Source organism: Patagioenas fasciata, chromosome 10 (genome assembly GCF_037038585.1).
Source record: "Patagioenas fasciata isolate bPatFas1 chromosome 10, bPatFas1.hap1, whole genome shotgun sequence".
Lineage (NCBI taxonomy): Eukaryota > Metazoa > Chordata > Aves > Columbiformes > Columbidae > Patagioenas > Patagioenas fasciata.
The window spans coordinates 6507088-6523902 of record NC_092529.1 but is presented as its reverse complement, the minus strand read 5'-3'; the positions used below and the strand labels follow the sequence as shown (position 1 = coordinate 6523902).

The 16815-nt window shown below is 44.2% G+C and overlaps 1 long non-coding RNA gene across 3 annotated transcripts; it reads right to left on the bottom strand.

Moving 5' to 3' along the window:
- Positions 1-1440: 1440 nt before the first annotated feature.
- Positions 1441-14579, bottom strand: LOC139828693 (uncharacterized). Of its 3 annotated transcripts, XR_011740606.1 has the most exons (5): positions 14469-14579; positions 10700-10778; positions 8236-8326; positions 4882-5100; positions 1441-1570 (listed from the first exon to the last, which is right to left on the bottom strand). It is a non-coding gene; the product is annotated as an uncharacterized lncRNA (long non-coding RNA). The 3 variants fall into 3 exon arrangements; XR_011740605.1 differs by lacking the exon at positions 1441-1570 and having other exon boundaries at positions 4846-5100; XR_011740607.1 differs by lacking the exon at positions 1441-1570 and having other exon boundaries at positions 4846-5100; positions 10700-10775.
- Positions 14580-16815: the final 2236 nt, after the last annotated feature.

Here is a 16815-nt window from a genome sequence, read left to right as displayed (position 1 = left end):
GAAGCTCTACTGTCCAAGTCACCCTTCACATTCACTCCCCAATGTACTCTAAAATCTCAGCGTTGTGAACTATTGACACAACATTGCTGAAGATTTCCACCAACCTCTGTGGGTTTTGGGTCAGAGTCATACTTCTGTGTACCTGAAAATACAGCTTGTTCCTCTGAGCATGTTCCTTGCTATGCAGAATATCACGTCACCTATAACAAAAGCAAATGAGCAAGTAAATCAGAAGTCCTCATTATTTTGATGCTCAGAGTTAAAAAGAGCAGATTCTTTAGTTTCTACAGATTTTGCTTTTACCATTAAAAGAAACTCCCTGTTTGTGTAGTGGTGTTGATGCTGTGGTTCTGTACAGCACTCACTGCAAAACCTTCCACTGGTCTCTCAGCAATACATTAAGGAACACCAATAACCAGATGACTGTTGATGAACACCACGGTTACTCTCCTCCATCCCCTCTGCTTTGGCAAGGCTGGATAACCTGTAACTCAAACTAGACAGCAGTACCCTTCCTAGACCATTTCTGACCTCCCTCATCTGTCATTTTTATTCAAAAGCAACACCAATTCAATCATTACCCAACAGGAACCTCATGAAATACTTCCCTGAGTTTTAACAATCTTGGTTTGCTAAATGTGGAGCGGGGGGAGAAATAGATCTGTAGAACTTGGGCAGGAAGTGGTTTTTTAATTCATGCTTACCTTGCACTAGACAAAAAGGCTGGATAACAGCGTGCCTCTTTGTGTGTCTGCACAGGGATATCCTTGGGTTCTGGAAGACTGACTGTGGGTTTCCAGTTGTTTTTGGCAGGGATTTTTGTCCTGGTACGGGCAGAGTGTGACACTGCAACTGCTGCCATCAGGGCCGCTGCTGGAGGTGAACTGCCACCGACATCACAGCTGCCACCAACATCACAGCCACCACCACCATCCCTTTCCTGCAGCTGTACCTCCCCAAAAAGGTACGTACATTGGTTGTACATCTATAGCTTGTGCTCTTTGCAGCAGCATTTTCTGGCAATAGAGGGAAGAAGGAGCAGGGAGGATCATAGAATAGTTTTGGCTGGAAGGGACGTTCAGTGATCATCTAGTCCAACCACCTCTACAATGAGCAGGGACATCTTCCGTGTTCAGTATAACTGCACACCAAGGAGGAAGAAACCCACAGAAGCCATTTCATTGAAGTAATGAGATGGTGGTGGCCTCCACTCTGTTAAGTTGAGGCCGTACTCCTACATCGCCACAAACATCGTGCACCCACGGGCACACAAATGGCCTGGAAACCTCAGGCAATAGAGCCCTTTCGGATAGGTGAGCTGCTCCATGCATACAAGAAGGAGCATGATAAATATTAATACAAGACTAAATGTGCAGGTAAGGACTGAGTAAGGAGCAGAGCTTCAGCCTCAGCCCCAGCACCTCACCCTGTATGATCAGCACGATGCTTCCCAGGAAATTCCCACCCAACCGCCACCTCCATCCACTAGCGTGCTGCAGCCCGGCCCATGCTGTCACCTTCGCTGATGTCCCTGATGTTCCTGCAGTGTGCGATGTCACTGGGAACACCCCTGCAGAGAAAGAGGAGCAAGGTATGTTTGGGATGTTACCAACAGAACCTCTGGTAGCTCATTACTTGTGCACAATTCCATCTGTGTTAAATACTGCCAATACATAAGAACTGTCCCACCACAACCTCACAAACCTCTGAAATGGATATGTCTCGTGGTGTCACCAGGTCACCAAACTGATCCTGAATTTCTTTTCAAAAAAAAATGCTTTATTTGCCGGCAGTGCACTCTATGCTTCATAATACATTGTCCTACATAACCCAATTGCCTCTTAAAACAGAATAACTGAGTTTGAAAGAAAACATGACTTTGAAGATTAAGAGGTGGGATCAGAAGTAAGCCACCTGTCAGACAGGGTAAGAACCCAGTATTTTTTCCTTTGGATTTAAGCAGTCATTTAAAATGTAATAGTTATATGCTTTAGTGTTCTGTATATGGTCTAATTTCAGAGTATTTATACAAAATAAATGAGTGGCTCACATTTAAAGCAGTATTTTCAACTATTATCTTCTTCATTGCGCTAGCCAGTTGTGACAAGGAACCACCAGACTTCATTATAGTTATTTCTGGCCAGCAGCAATTTATTTCTACACAGAAGTCAAGGCAGATTTCTTTCTGAAAACTGTCTCCACCCTGTCCCTAAACGGTCAGCCACTGCCTGGCCAGGCGAGGCACTTCATCTGCACGCGACTGTCCCGGGAAGGCGCATTAATCCTGCTACGTGTGCACAGGATAGATTTGCACAGGCATAAATAAACAGAGCATTCTGTGCCTGCGGTCCTCTAATCTTTCCCTGTTTACACATTGTGCCGGGTGAGATAAGCCTTGGCCCAGATCCCTTTCCCAAGGCAGAGCTTGGCTTAAGCTCCAGATCTGAGCAAGGGGTGCAATAGGAAGCAATGGAGAGAAGTGCCATTGCTGCTGCTGGTTAAAGGTTTGCTATTTCTTAGAGCATTGTTACTGCCAGCATCCCATGAACAAGCAGCTAATTCTGTGTACTGAAGGCAGACTGGCAGGATGCAGTATTTAAGAGGCATTTCTCTTGGAAAAAATGTGCTTAGTTTTCCGATGAGACAAAGAGCTTGTGGCTGATGGACCCGTGTGTGATTTGGCTGCAGTTTTTCTGCACAGCTCCACGGTGGGAGTCCTGAGCTCAGATCTACCTGCAGGTTCACAAGACACATCACACTGATCCTAAATGTTATTTTCCATAATGAGTTGCTAGAATGAGAAATCTAGAATAGTTGAGGAGCTTTTTCCAGAAAGACCTCACTTTGCCTTATAGTCCTTTCCTTCATACATATGAAATATATGTGTGTATTTGTTTATAGGAAAAACAAACTGACCTTGAACATAACAATAGCTAAAAGCTGTACTTTAAATTCTTATTCATTGTTATTGCTATTAAATGGCTGTTATTCATAACACAACCCTACAGTACTTTGGATCTTAATCTCCTTTTGTGGTATAAAATGGTCTAAACAGCTGTTAAATGGAACAAAAGTGCAATCCATCAGTATCAATTTGAATAAACACAAACATCCCATTTCCTTGCAGACAAACATGGCATGGGCTAAGCAGCTTGCTTTGACCATCAGAATTGTAGAATCACAGATGGTCTGGGTTGAAGGGACCTTCCCAGCTCCCCCAGTGCCACCCCTGCCATGAGCAGGGACACCTTCACCAGCTCAGGTTGCTCAGAGCCCCGTCCAGCCTGGCCTGGGATGTCTCCAGGGATGCTTCTGGAGCTCTAACAGCCTGGAAAACTAGGGTATAAACCTGAGCTTGGCATGTGGTGTCCCTGTTTTGGCGAGCTGGGGGGATGTGGAGGGTTAGAGGTTGGGACAGGTGGCTCTGTGATGCTGGGTGCTGCTGGCTGGGCTGTGGGTGCTCCATGGGCTGGGTGATTTCACACACTTCAGTCAGTCCCTTTCCACTCTGCAGCACTGGGTAGTATCTGTCCAGAGGCAAAGGGACATTTCTGAGGACTGCCAGGGAAAGGACCCTTCGAAGTAACAAAAATTAAAAGTGGAAGCTATTGACATGAGATTCCTCTTGAGACCATGCTATCAAATAATTTTTAAGCCACTTTTTCCACCACAGCAGCACTTACCAGCCTGGTCCTGGCAGCTTGGAAATAATGGTGGCTGGAGGAAGATGATGATCAGAAAAGTCTGGTTTTAAAGGAGCAAAAATGCTTTCTCTGATTGAATTTGAAAGTTATAAACTTGAAACTAATCAGAAAAACATTTCTGCCTTTGAGATGCCCAGCTATTTTGAAGACATTCTGTTCATCTCAGGTTCAAAGGAAAGCAAGCGCTCAGCACTCAAATGACCGGTCAGCCTCATCCCAGCATGTCTCCTATATGCTGTACTTCCACACTGAGTGAATGAGAGAGGGTGTAGAGACAGCAAAAAAAAGGAGAATCAAATACACATTTGGTAGCTTATACTGAGCTGGAGACCAAGTCTGCTAACTGAGATCTGCTGTGGAAAAAGGAAAGAGGGAAGGAAAGAAAGGAAAAATAATGGATCTGGAAAAGGAAGTGTCTTCACTCACAGACAACAGCTTCTTCCACCAGCCACCCCGAGCTGCTGCTTTGCCGTCTTCTGCAGATGCTTAGATATGTGTAGATATCACCATCAGGTGCTTCCTCTGGAGCTTGGGGTTGCTAAAGTGGTTCCAGAAACAAGAGCAATCCCTCAATCCCACTCCAAAACTATCCAAGTGACTTGCACTTTGCCACGAGTTTCACATGAGGTAGTAGATGGAATTGTGTCTACTCTTTCTCCTCTGGAAAGTGCACTCCAGGTCTTGTCTTGCTCTGTCAGCTGTGCCTCAGTCAAGTAGGGGTAGAGGTATTAGCATACATTACTTTTGAGGCAGATCACTGTGCCATCCAGGAGAAATCACTTGATACACAGCAAAAGAAATATTATGGTTTTGAGTCTGGGACTACATGGGAGTTCCTCTTTATCTAAACAGCCAGGCCTCTAAATCTTCCCTTGCAAAAGAAAATTATCAACAATGTGACTTTGTTATTAACGAAAAGATTTTAGCATATCGCAAGTGCATGCAGAATGTCTGTGTGCTCTTAGCTGCCGTCAGTCCAGACTCAGACTCATTTGAATGTGATCTGCCATACAAAAGTAATTGGAAAAATATGGCTAAAAATGTGTGTGTACACAGGCACATGAGAAAAGCAGTTTTCATTAAACAGTATTAAACATAGAAACACATGCCAGAAGATTTAAATCACAAAGGTTTCCTCTGATTTATTACAGCCATCACTAGGTATATGGAATGGTACCTTGCTTGGTTTACATGCAGTGCTGATACCTCTAAGCACAGAGGTGGAGTCAGAGAGGTGGGCTGGAAATTTGGAGTCTGACAATTAAGTACTGTGGATCTTCACTGTTCAAGTAGAAGTCAGCGTCAAGTCACTATGAGACACCATCACAAGGGAAAACCATGAGACTTGTAAGAGTGAGACCTCCTCATTTGCTTGAAGCAGCTGTCAGTGCAAGATCTGGTGAAGATATAAACTGATTTGTATCTTCATGGTGAAGACAAAAACTGATTTTGTTTGTAATAAATGTGGACCTACATAGGCAGCTGTTCCCAAACCCAGCTCAGGCATGCACAGCTACAAACCTGGCAATTGACTTAACCCCATGCAAATGATTAAACTGCATCTAATCCTGCCTGTTTGCCCTCAGGGACCCCGTGCTGCCACCGCCAGCCCACGTCCTGGGCTGCTGCAGGGGATGGATACGACAGCAGAGGTGCCACACGCTCCACAGTGCTGCGGATCCTGTTTACAGAATGGGAGAATCAGCCAATCTGCCTGTTTACACACAATGTTCGTTGGCGGGCTGCTGTAATGGAAGTACGAAGATAATGGGTTTAGTTTGTAATGTGTTTAACTTGTTTGTTTTGAGGCTGAATTACCAGACCTTTCTGTCAGGGAAAAAGAGAATTGTTTCTAAGGGGCCTCTGTAACACGAACCCAGAGGCTGGATGTGGCCTTTGGAGATAGCCCGTGAGTAGTCAAGGTTCAAGTGTGATGGAAGAGAATTTGTACTGGCCACCAGAAGAGTGGTTACTATAACAGAGGAAATCTTAATGAAAAGGTATGAATTCCTTACATCACTCATAGACAGCCACATGCTCCCTGTGCTTGGAGTTCCTGGCTGGGGCTGTGCAGAGCAGCTTGAGCTCCAGGGGACAGGGACACAGCCTGGGACAGGGTCAGGGGAAGATGCAGCAGCGCTGTGGAACCCTGTGGCCACAGGAGCTTGTATTTCCCCATGGAAGAAACAGAAAGCCAAGAAACGTGAAAAATTCCTCTGTTTTCCAGCTACCCCTTCCAAAAGGAAACCTTTCATTCTTAGCTGAAAGTTTACAACCTCCTCCTCCTCTCCTCCTCTCCTCTCCTCTCCTCTCCTCTCCTCTCCTCTCCTCTCCTCTCCTCTCCTCTCCTCTCCTCTCCTCTCCTCTCCTCTCCTCTCCTCTCCTCTCCTCTCCTCTCCTCTCCTCTCCTCTCCTCTCCTCTCCTCTCCTCTCCTCTCCTCTCCTCTCCTCTCCTCTCCTCCTCTCCCCTCCCCTCTCCCCTCCCCTCCCCTCCCCTCCCCTCCCCTCCCCTCCCCTCTCCCCTCCCCTCCCCTCCCCTCTCCCCTCCTCTTTCCAGCTCAGGTGAGGGCTGGAGACTCATCTGGTGACAGTCAGCCTGCCCCAGCACTGCACAACACAAGTGCGATGAAATAAAATTGCTTCAAAGCCCCTCAGCCACTTCCGAAGAGGTGTCAAGGATGTGGGATGCAGGGTGTCCCGTGGGACTGTCCCCACATCAGGGAGATGGGCAGGCCAGAGGAACAACTGCAGAAGAGAAGCAGTGGAACATGCAATCTTTGGAGAGGGAACAAGATGCAGTTCATATAGTGGCCCTACAACCGACTATGTTTAGAAACATGAAACCAGCAGACCCAGTAGGTTTTTTTTTTAATTGGGAGTGTAGAGTTTTATTATTTAAAAGGTTTTATAAAGGAGTTTTAAATAGACCATGGAATTGCTATAGCAGGATTTTTTTTTTTCTGTTGGAAAATTACTCAGCCATTTGGTTTCTATTTTTGCAAAAAGCACAAGCTTTTTGAACAATCATTTGATATGCTTGTTGATGCATCACAAAAAGGAGATATGCTTTGAATTCTCCTTAAAAACCCCATGTAAACACAAGGCTTATGTATAATTGCAACAAAATACCATCTCCTTATTGAGTGCTTTCACATGTAATTTCCTCTCCGACTACTGCATGTAAACACACTTATTGTGTTTGGGAAACTCCCAAATCTCAGACATAATCAGGATCAATAGCTCAGCAGATGCAAATTATAGTTTAAAATGTCCATGTTTTGCAATAAGATGCCTAGATGGTAACAGAGGAAGAAATGAAGGGACTTTTTAACACAGAAAGGTGGCTGGGTGGCCCCATTTTCAGCCCCTTGTGTCACAGGTTCAGGCCTCGCACATCAGCAGCATCCTCCATCCCCAGAGAGCGCTGGGGCTGTGGGACAGACAGGGGAGTGTCATCCAGACAGACAAGGGCATTTACCTCTCCATCCCCTAAATTTCTCTTTCTTTCTGTAAATATCTTACACCCACTGGGGTTCTGTTCATTATCCTTACATTTTCAGTGGGCAGCCATAAGGGCTTGGACCTTGGTGGCTGCTGCCACTCCAGGTCTGTGCCGTGCCACATCCTGACCCACTCCCAGCTGCACCAGCATCACCCAGAACCAGCTGGAGGATGGCGCTTTATGTCAGGAATGCCATAAAGAAATAAACAACAGCACCAAGATGTTACACAGGTGAGAAGAAACAGCTGCTACTCTAAATTCAATGTGACAAACAATTGCAAGAAAATTCTTGATTACCACAGAAATAAATGGTTTTCCATCGTGCACTTGGCACGTTTCTGTGCACGTGTTGGATCACTGTGTGCTTCTCCATTGCTTCCCCCCAGAAGGCAGCCAAAATGCTGTATGCATTTTCCTTTCCTTGATCTTCAGTTCTCACAAGGTCTTTTTAGTTTAGCACATAAACCATTAGAACCTTCTTCCCCACAGCTAGAACTTCTGAACAAAGTGTATAAAACATAAATAAAATTAATTTGTAGATAAATAGCCATGAAATTATCTTCAAAAAATCCTGAAGTACTATTTGTACTCCTCAAGCCATTATTGTTACGATTATATGGTTATAACCATCTTTATGCTTACAACCACATTCATGGTTAAAATAGTGAAGATGTCCCTGCTCATGGCAGGGGTGGGCCTGGATGAGATTTCAAGGTCCCTTTCAACCCAAACAAACCATTCTATGATTCTATGATTTCCCAGCACAAATTACCCAGAGCACAGAAAGTCCAACAATATCAGACAACATGGCTTGGTTGAACATCGGTGCATCACAGGTTTACCTGGAAATATCTGACCAAATGCAGAGAGCAGGACAACTGCACACAGCACACACAACAAAACCTCTGCTTTCCCCTGGTTTGCATCTGACATGCAACAAAACACTGGGCAAAAACTGCAGTTGTCCTGACCCTGCTGGTACATGGCTGGGTCAGAGATGCCCAACCTGACAGCGTCACCTGAACTCACCTGTGAAACCTTCAGCAGCTCTTCAGCAAACATCTGGCTGTGGACATCCCATAATCTTCTGACTGCACAGCTCATGCAATCCATGTTGTGCCTAAGGACACAAGGGTGCAGAGGCTGGGGAGGGAGCATAACGCACAAGCATGGGACAGGACATGTATGATGAGATGGTGGTGGCGGCTCAGGTGGACATAAGCACATCGCTCCTGACAGGGACATTCGTGGAATCATAGAATCATTTGGGTTGGAAGAGACCCTCAGGATCATCAAGTCCAATCATAACCTTTCTCTGGCACTAACCCACATCCCTGAGAACCTCATCTCTGTCCAACCCTCCAGGGATGGTGACTCCACCACTGCCCTGGGCAGCCTGTTCCAATGCACCACAGCCCTTTGGGGAAGAAATTGTTCCCCAGATCCAACCTTAACCTCCCTTGGCACAACTTGAGGTCTTTTTCTCTTGTCAGCCCAGCACTCCGCATCACCTTGGCTTCTCCTTTGCTTTTTCACTCTTCCTGCTAAAGCAAGGTTGAGGAAGAATCACGCTTTTCTTTGAGAAGATAAATCACTATTTAGTGGTGAAAGCAGGAGGTGAAACCAAGGATAGTGAACATCTCATACCTGAACATATGTATACACGCACACACACTCTGCATAAACATACACACGCTTTGTGTGTATATATGTACTCATATACATATATAAAAATGTATACATTAGTATATAAATACGTAAATAATATAAAATATATAAACATATACACACATAAAAATGTGAAAGCAGTATTGCGTAAGTAGAGTTCCCATGGACATTCGCTCTGACAGCCTGGGGATATTCATTCCCCCCCCACAATCCTGTTTTCTTTTTCCCCCAAATTTTATTAGAACAATAATATTTTAACAGTTGCAGCTTTAAAAAGCTTGATTATGACCATTCATTTCTCCCAGGCAATTGTATATTTAGCAGAAGGGAAAAATTAAACTTCCCAGGAATAAGGTTATTTAGGGCATAAAATTCAAGGAAATAGGTATTTAGGTCATTGTGGGCATGGTTTTTATTTTCCCTAATTTTCAGATTACTTTCGATTAGGTCTGTTCAGAGTGGAAACTTCTTGATGTGAAATAGATACTATCTAAATCATTAGAGCTCATTCATTGCCATGTGCCACCTTTTAGAGCAATTAAAGCTGACCCTGGGGTTACCTCGCTGAACACACGGCGACCCAGGGCACTTCCTCCCAGCTCCGAACGGGAATGAGCCGCAGCACAAATACAGTCAGGAGGCAGCAGCGCTCCTGGCACAGATAATGCCTTTGTGCAACGGAGCTCAGACTGTGGAGCCCATTGATTCAGAACATTCTCTGTCGGGATCAGTTCTGGTCTGTATTTTTTTGCCCCTGACATCTGGAGTCTGTCCCTTCACCAGCCTCTCAACCCCCTGCTCAAAAAGCAAAAGCGAGGGAGACAGACAGACTCACAGAACAAGCCCCAAAACAACTTTGATAGATTTTTCTTTAAATAACAAAAATGTCTAAATTTTTATGCTTTTTGGACGCTAACATTTTTGTCAATGATTTGCCAGTTGAACTCGAGGCAGTCTCAAAAATACACCCATATCGGGTTCCGCTTTCAAACTTTGGGTAGTTCTTCCCGCAATGTGCAGCACCTGTGTGCCAGATCTGTAGCTCTTTGATCACAATGTATTTACAGGGCAATGAATGCCCCGTGTGCGAGGGACTGATTTCCCTGGAAGTATCAGAGAGGCCAACCTACCCATCGGACTTATTCCGATTTTCAATGCCTTCTTCGTTTGGCAGAACAAGTGTGGAAGCTGCCTCTACTTATATCAAACAGAAAAGGAGATGCTAGTAAACAATTAAGTGGGGTCTTGTTTAGAGAACGAAACTTTTTATATGTTGCCAAGCTATGCTAAACAATAACTGTCAGAATCTGTTAAAAGAGCAGAAAAACAGTATTGCTTGGTACAAAACTAATTTTCTTAACGTTTGTTCACAAACTGCATCACACGTTTGGTCCCGTTTACCTCAGGAACTCTTGACAGCCCCAGCACTGTTCCTTTTAGCTTTCATAATGTGTTAAGTAGGGAAAAAAAGCCATATGGCATTCCTTCAGTTGGCAGGGCAACTCCTCATTAGGCTGCTGACCTGAAATGTAATCTCTACCGTGACCTGTGGAGAAATGCATGGGACCCACCTGCAAAGTAAAAGCCCTTTTTGAGACGTAATTCCAGATTCTTGATCACTGATGTTTAGTATTCACCTTTAGAAGACTTTGTCAACCTACATTTCATTGCTGTGTTGTGCAAAAGTGGGTTGTGATGACTTTACAGATGATCCTTTATTTTTCTTTCTAATTTTTCTATGTGTACGCTATCTGCAAGATGGTGATCTATATAGGATTGGGAAGATTTCTCTTTTCCCCTTAGCCAAGCTTGTGGCCTGACCTACCTGCAATTCGTGTGTTCGTGCCGACTGCCGGTGGCATTTCAGTGTCGCTGGGATGAATCCATGCAGAGCAGAGGAACTGCTGGCAAGAGAAAGATATTTTTCTGTGAAAATAAAGGAATTAGCTTTTTCTTATTAATACTTGACAGTGCGCAAATCATCGCTGTTTTTATCATTCCCTCCCATGCAGAAGCAGAAGTTAAACGTCCTGACGGAACTAAATCCAACCTCATCCTGTTATATGGACATAGTTCAAGGAGACAAGATATGGAAATACTCCCTATTGTACCACTTCTGAATACCTTTACGCCATCGTGTATGTGGGATGTGCAAAGCCACAGCACAGCGTGCAGAAACAAAGTCAGGATTTAATGTTGGGGGCAACAATTTTCCACCCTAGTCTACAACAGTCTAAAACTTAGCGAACAGCCACAGCCATGGCAGATTTCGGGATTCAAACAGAATTTTTCTGTAGGTGTAATTATCAAAAAAGATGGTGATGGAGACTATTTTAAATCCAGCTTTATCTAAAAATTCTATCCAAAGTAACAATCAGCCGAATTAAATTGTTACAAGAAAGGTTGTTCATGCTGATTGTTATCTTCATAATTGCTGATACGTTATAAAAATACTTGTTCAAGAAAATCTTTCAGCTTTAAAAAGCTTGAAGATGGTGTAGAAAAGTCCTCAAACTTCTGAATGCTTACTCACACCTTACTCAAAACTTGGCAATTATACTTCCGTGATAGTTTGATCTGGCTACAATACTTTTCAGCAAAGAGAAGTCAAAATTTGAGAGTTCATGTAGATAGATGAAGTGATAGTTCACTGAAATGCACTCCTAAAAGATGTTTTTCCGTGTATCTTTGACCACTGGTCTTACGGTATCCACAAGGGAAATAACGGTGGTCGTTACAGTATTGTGCCCCAAACAGTCCCTGACCTGTCTGATTAGAGACATTTTGTTTTCTAAACTGAAAAATTAAACATGTTAATGAGCTGTTGAACGCTTTATCACAAATTAGACATGGCGGTAGGTTTTCTTTCCCTGGAATAGGGCATCCATGTGTTCGCCATATATACCCATATAAATAAAGCATGTATTTTTGTAGAGCTGAAGTAGCAGATTTTGCATTAAACATGACTTCATGAACTTCAATTTCTTACAAATAAATATGCATTATGTAATATGATATAAAAATAATCATGCTATTAAGCCTCCTAAATTGCTCTGGCTCCTACCCAGATGCTGTGTGGATCCAGCGACTGGACTGTTGCCTTTTCAAAATCCAGCTCACAATAAAATCATCTGCTTGATCATTTCTCCTGCAGCTTTGATACCCCAACCATTTGGGCTGCTTTGGACAGCAATGTACTTGGTGACAGAGGTCCTGCCACCACATTTATATGATTTTAGAAGTAACTGCCATGGTCTTTGGTCCGCAGGCTTGATGTCTCGCTGAGTTTGTCATGTTTATTTGTGGAATGGGATCAAAGTTACTGACTTGAAGGCTGAATCCACCGCTCAGCCTCCCCAGAAGATGTGTGCACGAGTTGTTTTCCTCCCAGGTTCTGTTCAGGCACGTTCCCTCCATGCTACATCCGTGATGTCTATTTTAAACAAAACTCCCCATTTTTACCTCCCTCCAGCTGGAATGCAGCTCAGCCAGATACCCAGGACTTTGATGATAATTATGCCAGCTGAGATTTTCCGTGCTTGTTTTTCAGCATTACAGGAGCAGACTGTTGCTCCCCAGCACCTAACAAAGCACAACCTGGGGGAAACCAAGTTCCTGTGGTGGCTGAACAGTTTCAGGGTGAAAACTCAGTTCTTTTCAACTTCATGTACAAATACAGAATCAAACCAGCTTCCATTACGTGCCCACAAGTGCAACAACTGAGTTCATGAAAACAGCACTCTGCTCCTCCTCTTGAGAGTTTCTCCATAACTCACCTCACCTATGGAGCAACTCGTTTTCTTTGAAAACCATAATATTACTGTGAAATGAGAATAATGAAACATCACCTGTGCTAGGATATCAGGCTGGGAAAAAGAGACCAGAGATTCACACCACTGTCGTCCTTCACAGACAGCCAGCGTGGCCAGCTCTGCGTGCCAGGCAGTAGAACTGTACAATACATATGAACATGTATTTGCTCAGCTAAAATACTGCAGTTTTACTTGATTAGCTGTTTCTATGTACACAAAACCAAACCAAACCCCATGATGGTCACTTGGTTGAGAAATTGTACTTTCCTTATCAACACAAAATTAATAATTAAAGAAGAAAATATTTAGGAAGCGATAGGCAAGTCTCACCTTCTCGGACCACGAGGCACAGACTAAGCCACAATCAGCAAAGAGCAGCAGAAGGAGCAGATCAGCCGATGCTGCTCCTCCACTTGTGCCCCAGCAGCACCCAGTGCGTTGCTGGGGATGCAGCGCAGTGCATCCTGTGTTCTTGCACAGAGGAGAGCAGAGGGGTTGTTGTTTCTGCTTGATGTCTATTTGCTAGTGAAGGCAGGATAAATGTACTCATAACCTAGTTCCCATTAACTAGATACTTCATCACTAAAATCATCGTCACAATTTTGTAGTGCTGGAAAAACAGCCGAGAGAACAGTTCATTGGTATTTCAGCGGCACTGCTGGGATGACAGCACCTGTGTGTTTGCAGAGGTTTGGAATTATTTTTTTAAGTAAACTACGTTTTATCAGACTACAACTATCCAATCAGTAAGTAGCTCTTCACCATCCAGGAAACAGGAACACTGCATTCATAGGAGAAAACACCCATTAAAGCCAAGCCATTTCTTGCAGAAGTTTAAATATCTCACAAGCAACGCTACCCTGGCTTCTTTTGATCATGTAATTAGGAAAAATAAGGGCTGCAAAGCAAGGGCTGCTTGTGAATGAGTGGGCAGTTGGTGTCAGTAGGAAAGGCAGCATTGTCAGCTCCACTCCAGCCAGCAGCGAGAGCAATTTGCCTGCAAATAATCTGAAAAGAGTTTTCTCAGGTTACAGTAAAGTTAATGGAGCTGGAAATTCCTCCTTTTTTGGATTAGCTCAGCCTTCTTTGTGCAGCATTGGAGGTTGTGGACAAGTGTGAGGAAGGCTTGGATGGTAGCTGGGTGGCGTATGGGGGTCACCAGCAGCTGCAGTGATCCCAGAGCTCCCAGTTACTGTGGGTGCAGAAGCACCAGGCTGCCCTGTACAGTTGCCTTTGTAAACTGAGAGGAAAATTAAAACACTTGTAGGCTGATTCTGACCTAACTGGTTATTTAAGGGTGTGAGGAGCATTGATATAAACAGTAGAATTTCAACAAGATAAGGCAGTACCACTTTGACATCCTTTTGCTGTCAGCTAGAATGTTTCAGAACCTCACAAACACAAAGGAAGCTGTTGAGAGGAGAGATAAATCACATAGAAATGCCAGTAGAAAACATACATTCTAGATTAATTAAAACTATCTGTCGGTCTGAGACAAAGTCCATTGTATGACACAGATCGATCAAAACATCAGAAACTAGCTCAGTTATTCTGCACATCAAGAATCTCTTCCGTAGGTCTCTGATCACAACAGTATGGATTCTACACACAGTTCTTTCAGAAGAGCCTTTCTGCCTCCTCAGATTCAAGAGCTGTTCTTACAGTGTCAAAGTAACTGATTATAAAAAAATATAACGTCATCCATTTAGATGAGAAAGGAATCAAGTAAAAGCTGTGTTTATTGTATCTAAGATTTTATAAGAGAAATTAAACTGGGAGAACCTTGTGTGATGAACAAAGAGTCTTTCCACTTAAAGGCCAGCAGGATTTATTTCCATATGGCCTTTACCACCAGAGGAGGTCTAGCAGGAAAGCCATGAACACCTGCTGGAATCACCTCTACCTGCAGAAGAAACAAACAAAAAAAACAAACATGCACTTTAGTTAAAAAAAATTGAGAAGCTCTTGCACTGCATAGACTTGATCCAAAACCTATTGGAGGCATTGCTACTAGCTCAAGTGGATTTGCGGTCTATCTATACAAAGGACCATGTCTTTTTCTGTTAACCATTAAAGTAGCAGCAGCAGGGTACAGGGGTTTGCTTCAAGACTAATTTTCTTCGAAGCCAAGTGACAATTTGGTGGGAATGAGCCCACAGAGATGGGTGACCCATCTCAGCCTTGATCATCCTCAGACGATGGATGGAAGAAGTTAGCAAGGCCATATCCTCCTTCTCTTATCCATGCCTCCCCCTCTGCCTATTTTTCTTTAAGTGCCATTACCTTACTGAAAAAATACTTACGGTTAATCAGCACTGCTTAATCCTATTCACTTCCATCTGTGCCTCTTTGTAGCCTGACACCTCTCCTGTCCCAAGGCCATGGAAAGCAGAGGGTATTTAGTACTCAGGTTCTGCTGTTGGAAGCCTCTGGGGAACAGCTGTCCCCAGTCATCCTGTCCAAGGCCCTTTCATTCCCAGATTACATCTTGTACCAACAGTTTGTGTGTGGGAAAAATCAAAGATGTCAGGGGCTCCTCCCAGGACGTGCACTTTGCGTAAGGTGCCCAATCACCGGGGCGCGGGTGCTTGACCTTTGCGCTTGCTGAGAATAATGAATTGGGGGCCAGTTTTCAGGGACTCACCATCATCATCCAGTCCCCACGAGAGCTCAGCATTAGGGTAATCACTGACATGCTGAAGCAATGAAAGCAATCTGTTGTTAACTGACTCAACCGGCTTGGCCTGAGCCCCCAGACTTCCTCGTTTGGGCATATTACACAATGGTAATTCTCTCCTTCTTTAAAGGAGAATAAAAAAATCAATAGGGTAAAAAATGCCTCCTCATTGCCTTCCCTCCCTGTCCAGGGGTTCAAGAACGGTTGACAGAAAATCCAAGAATGAAATTTCAGAAACCATAGAGAGTAATGAGAGTTGAACGTCTGAATAAATCCTGATGGACTAGAAAGACTTGATAACAAAATATTTTCTTTAATATTAGTTCTTTGCCCAAGCTCAATGTGATGAATCAATTGAATTACCTGCATTCACTACCCTGGGAAGGGACCTCAGGCTTTAGCTACAGCTTATCAGGGTATATCCACTGTTTTGAAATGGAAAAACACAATTTCTTTGTGGGTGCAACTTTGAACTGTAATTATAGGAGACAATATTCTGTGTTTTGTGTGTCAACCCAGCTATAAAGCAGGCAGGAGAGCCAAAGCCTGCTGCTCTGTTTCAGCCTGTCAGCAGCAGAGTCATCATCCATCTGTCCTGGGCTTGCACCCCAAATTCTGCTCTCTGGTACCCACTTTGTTACCAGTAGCTGCGTATCTGCCAACAATATTATTTTAATTGTCTGTTTAGCATTTAAATTAAGCATTCAGTTGGGCAAGGACCAAACACTGTGGGTTCCTGCACACGGATGTGCTGAGCCTGCTCCAGGCTAATGGCTTCTGGTTATTTTTAGCTTTAAGCATGATCCTTTACACCACAATATTCCCATAAAACCATTACAAAAAAGTGCAGTTTTATGGACATACCAGTAAAGGACAGGACAGCTAAATGCCCAGGTAAGCTCATTGCAGGAGTCCGTGACTAAGGTGGGAGGTCAATCACAGGATCCCAGCCTGGTTGGGTTGCAGGGACCTCTGTAGATCCCCAGTCCAACCCCTGCTCACACAGGGTCACAGAGCAGATCACACAGGTGGGTTCAGGTCGGTCTGAATGTCTCAGAGAAGGAGACTCCACAACCTCCCTGGGCAGCCTGGGCCAGGCTCTGGCAGCTCCCAGGAAAGAAGTTTCTCCTCATGTTCAGATGGAGCCTCCTGTGTTTCAGTCTGTGCCCGTTGCCTCTCGCCCTGGCATTGGGCACCACTGAAAACAGTCTGGTCCACCCTCTTGACACCCATCCTTGAATTATTTATAAGCATTGAGAAGATCCCTCTCAGCTTCTCTCTTCCAGGCTGAACAGCCCCAGTCCTCTCAGTCTTTCCTCGTAAGAAAGATGCTCCAGACCCCTTAGCGTCTTTGTAGTCCTCACTGCTCAGCACCTACGTGGTGCTCATTAGATGCTGCCAGCTTCCCTGGATCACAACAAGTAACAGACACTTAGCTTGAAGGAGGACATG